Below are 9,203 nucleotides of genomic sequence, written 5' to 3'. Positions count from 1 at the left end.
GGCTGAGTTATGCAAAATTATGAGGGACTTTGCTAGGTTAGATAGGAAGAAACATTTTCCCTTATTGGAGGGGTCAATAACCAGGGGGCATTGATTTAAGATAAGGGGCAGGAGGTTTAGAGGGGATTTGAGGAAATACTTTTTCACTCAGAGAGTGATTTGAATCTGGAACGCACTGCCTGAAGCGGTGTTGAGGCAGGAACCCTCACAACATTTGCAAAGTATTTAAATGAGCACTTGAAACGCCATAACATACAAGACTACGGGCAAAGTGCTGGAAAATGGGATTAGAACAGTTAGGTGCTTGATGGTCGGCGCGGACACGATGGACCGAAGGGCCTGTTTCTGTGCTGTATAACTCTGTGACTCACTGTCTCTTCCCAATCACTCACTCTTATCCCTAATCACTCACTGCCTCTTCCCAATCATCCACGCCTATCCCGAATCACTGGCTGCCTCTTCCCAATCACTCACGCCTATCCCCAATCACTCGCTTCCTCTCCCCAATCACTCACTCCTATCCCCAATCACTCACTGCCTCTCCCCATTCACTCACTAACTCTCCCCAATTACTCACTGCCTCTCCCCAATCGGGCGCTGCCCTCTCCCTCTTTCAAAACCCCATAGGAATAGGACGAGGCCATGCGGCCCCTCAAGCCTGCTATGCATTTTCTGGTGAACCTTTGTTGCATTGCCTCTAAGCCAAGTATATCCTTCCTTCAGTACTGAGACCTGGACTGTACACAGTACTGCAGGTGTGGGCTCACCAAAGCCCTGTACAATTTTAGCAAGACTTACCCAGTCTTGCACTCTAAACCCCTTGCAATAAAGGACATCACTCCCTTTGCCTTCCTAATTTATGGTTGTACCTGCATGTTAACTTCCTGTGATTTGTGTACAAGGACATTCAGATCCCTCTGAACACCAACATTCATCCTTTCACACCATTTATAAAAATGATCTGTGTTGTATTCTTCCTGCCATTTGTCCGCATTACATTCTATATGCTACTTTGTTGCCCACTCACTTAACCAGTCCATCTTCCTTTGCAGTTTCTTTGTGTCCTCCTCACAGCTTACTGTCCCACCTAACTTTGTATCATCAGCCCATATAAACACAACATAGGCAGTGTTTCTAAGCCGGGCACTTTTGTCCTGACAAATATTCAGATACAACTGGTTGATATGTAGTTGAGGATATTTGTGTGTATTTACCAGAGTTGTTTAAAATGAAAAATCTTTGTTAAGGGATAAGAGAGCGTCCTTCTGTGTCCTCTACCACGCTCACATCCAGCATTAGAAACACAAACAGAGACACAAGCTCACACACAGGGACAAACGCAGCCAAGTAACCACGGGCAGTCTAACATGCTCAGATAAACACAAACACCAACACGTAGAAATCTATACATAGGCGCATCCATTCCCACTCACAAAGAGAGAGAGAGGAACCCACACAGAGAAACACATATTCACAATGATGAACTTAGACAGATAAGCACAAACACTTCCCTCTGTGTAAATAATGTTATTTTTTTACCACTATCAAAATCTCTCTTTTCTCCTTTTTTATTACACACTCAGGCTTCAATTTATGGTCCCCTTGATTCCACAGGGACCAGTAGAGTTTTTGTTTTCCTTTGCTTGACTTGTTAGACATGGGGTCATGGGTCATCTCCAGTGTCCGTGCTCTCTATGACCCCGACCCAGCGCTGTGACCCTAGGCTGCCGGGGGCGCGAGGAGGGGGGGTGTTGCAGGGAGAGGGTTAGTCCCAACCTTTACAGGGACCCTGCACCGCCAGAACTTCTCCTCAGTTTTAGTCCTGAAGGTTATTTTGCACAAGGACAGTAAGAAAATGACAATTAATCTTTCAATATTCATTTATTCGACGAGGTTGATAGACAGAAAATGTCTCTGCCAATCTCAAATTCACACAAGTAATATTGTGAACTATGATCAATCATTTTGAAGAAGAACCTATTGTGAATTAATTCCATTTTATTTGCTGAAAATGACCATCACGACCTTCTTTATTCCAGGACAGAACCTCTCCCATCCCATTCACTCAGGTCATGGCTGAACTGCTCCTTATATACATCAAGCTGCCTCGGTTCCATAAACATTAATACCCTTTCTGAACAAATCTATGCTGTCAATCAGGAATGTATGTTACTGCCTGTCTGTCTCTGTTTCTCCCCGATCTCTGTCTCTCTTACTGCCTTTACATATCACTGTCCTTGTTTCTCCCACTCTCTGTCTCTCCCTATAACTCTGTCCATGTCTCTGTCTGTGTCTCTCTCATCCCATCACTCGCCCTCTCTCTGCCTCTCTCTCTCTCTTTTCAACTCTCCCTGCCTCCCCCTCTCCTATAAAAGCGATGCTGTCAGCCATTTCTTGGTTAATTTTGAACCTGTAACTCTTGCCCTTGTTGGGACTTCACTACAGTTTGAAAATATCAAACACTGATCCAACACTTACCCGTAAAACACACAAACTAAACCCCCCAATAGTGGAGTGGGAAGACAATAGAGATTGTTCTTCAGGTTCTGTTTGGTGACATTTACTAACTTCACTGTGGCTTGAAAAGTGTGTGTGTCTGTGTGTGTGTGTCTGTGTGTATGTCTATGTTGTCAGAGTCACTGGTTCCATAATATAACCGCAGGATCTCCTCTGTCCCTCTTTCCCCCCTAACTCTGTCTCTCCCTCCCTCTGTCGCCGTCTCTGTCTGTCTTCGTTTCCCTCACTGTCTTTCCCAGTCACTGTCCCTGTCTCTGTCTCTCTCGAACAATATCTCTCTCTCTGTATCACTCTCCCTTCGGGTTTTGTCTCTCCCTCTCTCTCTTTCCCTCTCTCTCCCTCATTCTCTCTTCCTGGAGAACAATGGTTCAGCCATTTCTGTGATAACAGTAAAACTCTTGCCCTTGTTGGGAACGTCACTGCAGTTTGAAAATGCCAAAAACACTGATGCAACATAATCACACTAATCCCCCAACACAGGAATGGGCAGAGATTCGGGGTAGTTACTGAGGTCCTGTTTGACAATATTTACTGACTTCAGTGTGGATGATAACGTGTGCGTCTGTCTGTGCGCCAGTGTGTGTGTACGTCAGTGTGTGTGTTTCTCTCTCTGTATGTGCGTCTGTCTGTGCGACAGCGTTTGTGCATGTCTGTCTGTGCGCCAGTGTGTGTGCACGTCAGTGTGTGTGTATGTGTGCGTACATCAGTGTCACTGGTTCCACAATGTTACCCCAGTGTTTCATCAGACCCTCTCTCCCCATCTAGCGTTTCACACAATTTTGGACGCAATCTGTCTCGTTGTCCCTCTGTATCTGTCTCTCCCTCTGGCTCTGTCTCTCCCTCCAACTCTGTCTCTCTCACAATCTTTCCCTATCACTGTCTCCAACTCTCCCTTTCTCTTTCTGCCTCTGTCCCTATCTCTCTGTCTCTCTCCCTCTTTCTCTCTCTCTCTTGGTATCTGTACATGACTTTGTCTGTGTCTCTCTCACACCATCTCTCCCTCTCCCTCTCCCTGTCCCTCTCTTTTCATCTCTCTCCTCCTGTCTCTCTCCCAGGACAACAATGCTTTCAGCCATTTCTTGGTTAATTTTAAACCTGTAATTTTTGCCCTTTCTCCGAATGTCACTGCAGTTTGAAAATATCAAACACTGATCAACACGTGCCCCTAAAAGACTCACACTAAACCCCTAACATAGAACTGGTCAGAAAATTGGAATTGCCACTGAAGTTCTGTCAATGTCCCCTCGCAACCTATCTCCCCTTTCCCCTGCTTCAAAAGTGCGTCAGTTTTAAATAATATTTATTCAACCACATTAAATGTAAACTAAATGTAAACATGTGGCTCCGCATCAATTGAAGTTTATGCAAGAGAGTTCCAAATTAATACCACACCTGATACGTTAAAGTGTTTCTTCATTTCACTGCTGAAAGGTTTTTAGACTGTGTTTAGATTTTTAGACTATGTTCCCAAGTCCCAGACTCCGCAGCCAGTGGGAATAGTTTCTCTTTCTCTACCCTCTCAGTTTCCGTTATTATCTTGAAAACTTCGGTCAAATCACCCTTCTAAATTTCAGGAATACAGAGTAAAGCTCTTTCTACATTGTCCCATTAAACACTACCAATGCAAGCTCAGTATGGGGTTAGGCACAAAGTAAAAGACCAGTTAAAGACCAGTTTTACGAGGAACTTCATAATATCGTGAGTAGAATTCCTAATACCGAACATTTGTTCCTGCTGGGGGACTTTAACGCCAGGGTTGGGGCCGACCATGACTCATGGCCCTCCTGCCTTGGGAAGAGAATGAATGAAAATGGAAAGAGACTGCTGGAGTTTTCTACCAATCACAACCTCTGCATCACCAATTCGTTCTTTTATACTAAACCCGGTCACCAGGTTTCATGGAGACACCCAAGCTCACGTTGTTGGCACCAGCTGGACCTCATCATCACAAGGCGAGCCCCCCTAAACAGTGTCAAAATCACACGCAGCTTCCACAGTACGGACTGTGACACCAACCACTCCCTGGTGTGCAGCAAAGTTAGACTCAAACCAAAGAAACTACATCACTCCAAGCAGAAAAGCGACCCACGCATCAGCACCAACAGAATTTCTTATCCAAGGATGTTACACAAATTTCTAAATTCACTTGAAAAAGCCCTTCGAAACATTCCTGCAAGGATGCAGAGACGAAGTAGGCCCACATCAGAGACGCCATCTATGACTCAGCAATGACCAGCTATAGCAAACGTAAGAAGCAGAATGCAGACTGGTTTCAATCTCACTTTGAAGAGCTGGAACCTGTCATAGCCGCTAAGCGCCCTGCACTGTTGAACTGCAAGGAAGCCCCCAGCGAGTTAACATCTGTAGCACTTAAAGTAGCCAAAAGTGCTGCACAAAGAACAGCCAGGCGACGCGCAAATGACTACTGGAACACCTATGCAGTCGTATTCAGCTGGCCCCCCTCAACGGAAACATCAGAGGAATGCATGATGGCATTAAGAGAGCTTTTGGGTCAACCATCAAGAAGATCGCCCCACTCAAGTCGAAATCAGGGGAAACAATCACTGACCAACGCAAGCAAATAGACTGCTGGATGGACTGCTACCGAGAACTGTGCTCCAGGGAAAATGTTGCCACTGGTACCACCCTCAATGCAGCCCAGTCTCTGCCAGTCATGGATGAGCGAGACGAACAGAGAACAAAATCGAAACTCAGTGATGCCATTGATTCTCTAGCCAGTGGAAATGCCCCTGGAAAGGACGGCATTAGCCCTGAAATAAACAAGTGTGCCAAGCCTGCTATACTGTCAGCACTCCATGAACTGCTTTGCCTGTGCTGGGATGAGGGAGCCGTACCGCATGACATGCGAGATACCAATATCATCATCCTCTATAAGAACAAGCGTGACCGCTGTGACTGCAACAACTACCATGGATTCTCCTTGCTCAGCTTGGTGGGGAACGTCATCACTCGAGTCGTTCTAAAAGACTCCAGAAGCTGGCTTAGCGTGTCTATCCCGAGGCTTTCGAGCAGAGAGATCCACCGTTGATATGTTGTTCTCCTTACACCAGCTGCAGGAGCAATGACCGAAAAAACAGAGGCCACTCTACGTTGCTTTCATGGATCTCACCAAAACCTTTGACCTCGTCAGCAGACGTGGTCTCTTCGGACAACTAGCAAGGATCGGATGTCCACCAATGCTATTAAGTATCATCACCTCATTCCATGACAATATGAAAGGCTTAATTCAGCATAGCGGTACCTCATCAGATCCCTTTCCTATCCTGAATGGCGTGAAACAGGGCTGCGTTCTCCCACCTACGCTGTTCGGGATCTTCTTCTCACTGCTGCTTTCACATGCGTTCAAGTCTTCAGAAGAAGGGATTTTCCTCCTCACAAGATCAGGTGGCAGGTTGTTCAACCTTGCCCGTCTTAGAGCGAAGACTAAAGTACAGAAAGTGCTCATCATGGAGCTGCTCTTTGCTGACGATGTTGCATTAACATCCCACACAAAAGAGTGTCTGCAGAGACTCATCGACAGGATTGCGGCTGCCTGCAAAGAAGTTGGCCTAACTGTCAGCCTAAAGGAAACGAAATTCATGGTAAAGGACGTCAGAAATGCTCCATCCATCAATATCGGCCACCACGCTCTGGAAGTGGTTCAAGAGTTCACCTACCTCGACTCCACTATCACCAGTAACCTGTCTCTTCATGCAGAAATCAACAAGCGCATGGGAAAGGCGTCCGCTGCTATGTCCAGACTGGCCAAGAGAGTGAGGGAAAATTGTGCACTGACACGGACCACAAAAGTCTGAGTGCTTCAATCCTGTGTCCTCAGTACCTTGCTCGATGACAGCGAGACCTGGACAACTTATGTCAGCCAAGAGCGACATCGCAACTCATTCCATCTTCGCTGCCTCCGGAGAATCTTGGCATCAGCTGGCAGGGCCTCATCTTCAGCGCAGAAGTCCTCGAGATGGCCAACATCCCCAGCATATACACCCTACTGAGCCAGCGGCGCTTGAGATGGCTTGGCCATGTGAACCGCATGGAAGATGGCAGGAGCCCCAAGGACACATTGTGCAGCGAGCTCGTCACTGGTATTAGACCCACCGGCCGTCCATGGCTCCACTTTAAAGACGTCTGCAAACGCGACATGAAGTCCTGTGACATTGACGACAATCATTGGAGTCAGTTGCCAGTGATCACCAGAGCTGGCGGACAGCCATAAAGGCGGGGCTAAAGAGTGGCGAGTCGAAGAGACTTAGCAGTTGGCAGAAAAAAAGACAGAAGTTCAAGGAGGGAGCCCACTGTGTAACAGCCCCGACAACCAGTTTTATCTGCAGCGCATGTGGAAGAGTCTGTCACTCTGGAATGGCCTTTATAGCCACTCCAGGCGCTGTTCCACAAACCACTGATCACCTCCAGGCGCTTATCCATTGTCTCTCGAGACAAGGAGGCCAAAGAAGAAAGTTTCCCTCTGTACTGTCCCATCAAACATTTCCAGGGCATGGGCATCATGCGGTTAGATGTGGAGTCAAGACAGGTCCTATTGTATTAGAAACATAGAAATGGTCGTGTGCAGCACAAACTGAGATCAGGTGAAACGCAGCATAAGCAGAGACCTGGCCTAGTGGAACAAACCGAGATGTCGTGCAGTGCAGTAACAATGGAGGCAGTTTCTAGTGTTTTATGAACAGAGGCAGGATCTCGTGCAGCAATAACTGAAACAGATTGTTGGTCTTCAACATATAAAAATGAGGTCGCTAATCGTGGAGATAAATGATTGGGGGATGAAAGGATGGAGTGTAATAGAACATAGAACATAGAACATTACAGCGCAGTACAGGCCCTTCAGCCCTCGATGTTGCGCCGACCATCTGACCTACACTATTCCATTTTCATCCATATGTCTATCCAATGACCACTTAAATGCCCTTAAAGTTGGAGAGTCTACTACTGTTGCAGGCAGGGCGTCCCACGCCCCTACTACTCTCTGTGTAAAGAAACTACCTCTGACATCTGTCCTATATCTATCACCCCTCAACTTAAAGCTATGTCCCCTCGTGTTTGCCATCACCATCCGAGGAAAAAGGCTATCACTATCCACCCTGTCCAACGCTCTGATTATCTTGTATGTCTCTATTAAGTCACCTCTTCTCCTCCTTCTCTCTAACGAAAGCAACCTCAAGTCCCTCAGCCTTTCCTCGTAAGACCTTCCCTCCAGACAACATCCTAGTAAATCTCCTCTGCACCTTTTCCAAAGCTTTCACATCCTTCCTATAATGTGGTGACCAGAACTGCACGCAATACTCCAGGTGCGGCTGCACCAGAGTTCTGTACAGCTGCAGCATGACCTCGTGGCTCCTAAATTCGATCCCCCTGCTAATAAAAGCTAACACACCATATGCCTTCTTAACAGCTCCATTATCCTGGGGAGCAACCTTCAGGGATTTATGCACCTGGACACCAAGATCTCTCTGTTCATCTACACTACCAAGAATCTTCCCATTAGCCCAGTACTCTGCATTCCTGTTACTCCTTCCGAAGTGAATCACCTCACACTTTTCCGCATTAAACTCCATTTGCCATCTCTTAGCCCAGCTCTGCAGCCTATCTATGTCCCTCTGTAACCTACAACATCCTTCGGCACTATCCACAACTCCACCGACCTTCGTGTCATCCGCAAATTTACTAACCCACCCTTCTACACCCTCATCCAGGTAATTTATAAAAATGACAAACAGCAGTGGCCCCAAAACAGATCCTTGCGGTACACCACTAGTAACTAAACTCCAGGATGAACATTTACCATCAACCACCACCCTCTGTCTTCTTTCAGCTAGCCAATTTCTGATCCAAAGCACTAATTCACCTTCAATCCCATACTTCTGTATTTTCTGCAATAGCCTACCGTGGGGAACTTTATCAAACGCCTTACTGAAATCAATATAGACCACATCCACGGCTTTACCCTCATCCACCTGTTTGGTCACCTTGTCAAAAAACTCAATGTTTGCAGTTAGCTGATAACACAAATTCAGGTGACACAATAAGCTGTGAGTAGGACACAGAGAGGGTATGGAGTATGGGCAGGTTCATTGAGTGGGCAAGCACGTGGCTGATGGAATACACTGTGGAGAAAAGTCTGGCTCTTCATTTCGGCTGGAAGAATTTCGTCTATCTTTTCTGTACCTTCTCCACAGCCTTCACTTCCTTTCCAACGTGTGGTGCCCAGAATTGGACGCAGCACTCCAGCTGAGGCCGAACCACTGCTTTGCAGTGCCACACCATAATGTGCTTGCTTTTGTACTCCACGTCTCCATCTGTTTATAAAGCCCTGCATCCCGTGTGGCTTTTTAACCACTTTGTCAACCTGCGGTGCCACCTTCAATGAAGTCTGCACATATGCCTCCGAGATCTCTCTTCCTGCACCCCTTCAGAATTGAACCCTCTAGTTTATATTGCCTATCCTCATTATTCTTACCTGTTGAGGCGTAAGATGTGGGCATGGTTCTAAGTGAATATTTTACATCAGTCTTCACAAAAGAATGGACTATGCAGACATTGTAGTCAACAAGGAGGGGTTTGAAATATTGTATGGGATCAACAGTGAGAGAGGAAATATTAAGGTGTTTAGTATCTTGATAGCTGATAGCACCAGGCTCTGACCGTTATGAGGTACA

The sequence above is a fragment of the Heterodontus francisci genome, chromosome 21, assembly GCF_036365525.1.
Source record: "Heterodontus francisci isolate sHetFra1 chromosome 21, sHetFra1.hap1, whole genome shotgun sequence".
Classification (NCBI taxonomy): Eukaryota; Metazoa; Chordata; class Chondrichthyes; order Heterodontiformes; family Heterodontidae; genus Heterodontus; species Heterodontus francisci.
This window is presented reverse-complemented; position numbering follows the sequence as displayed.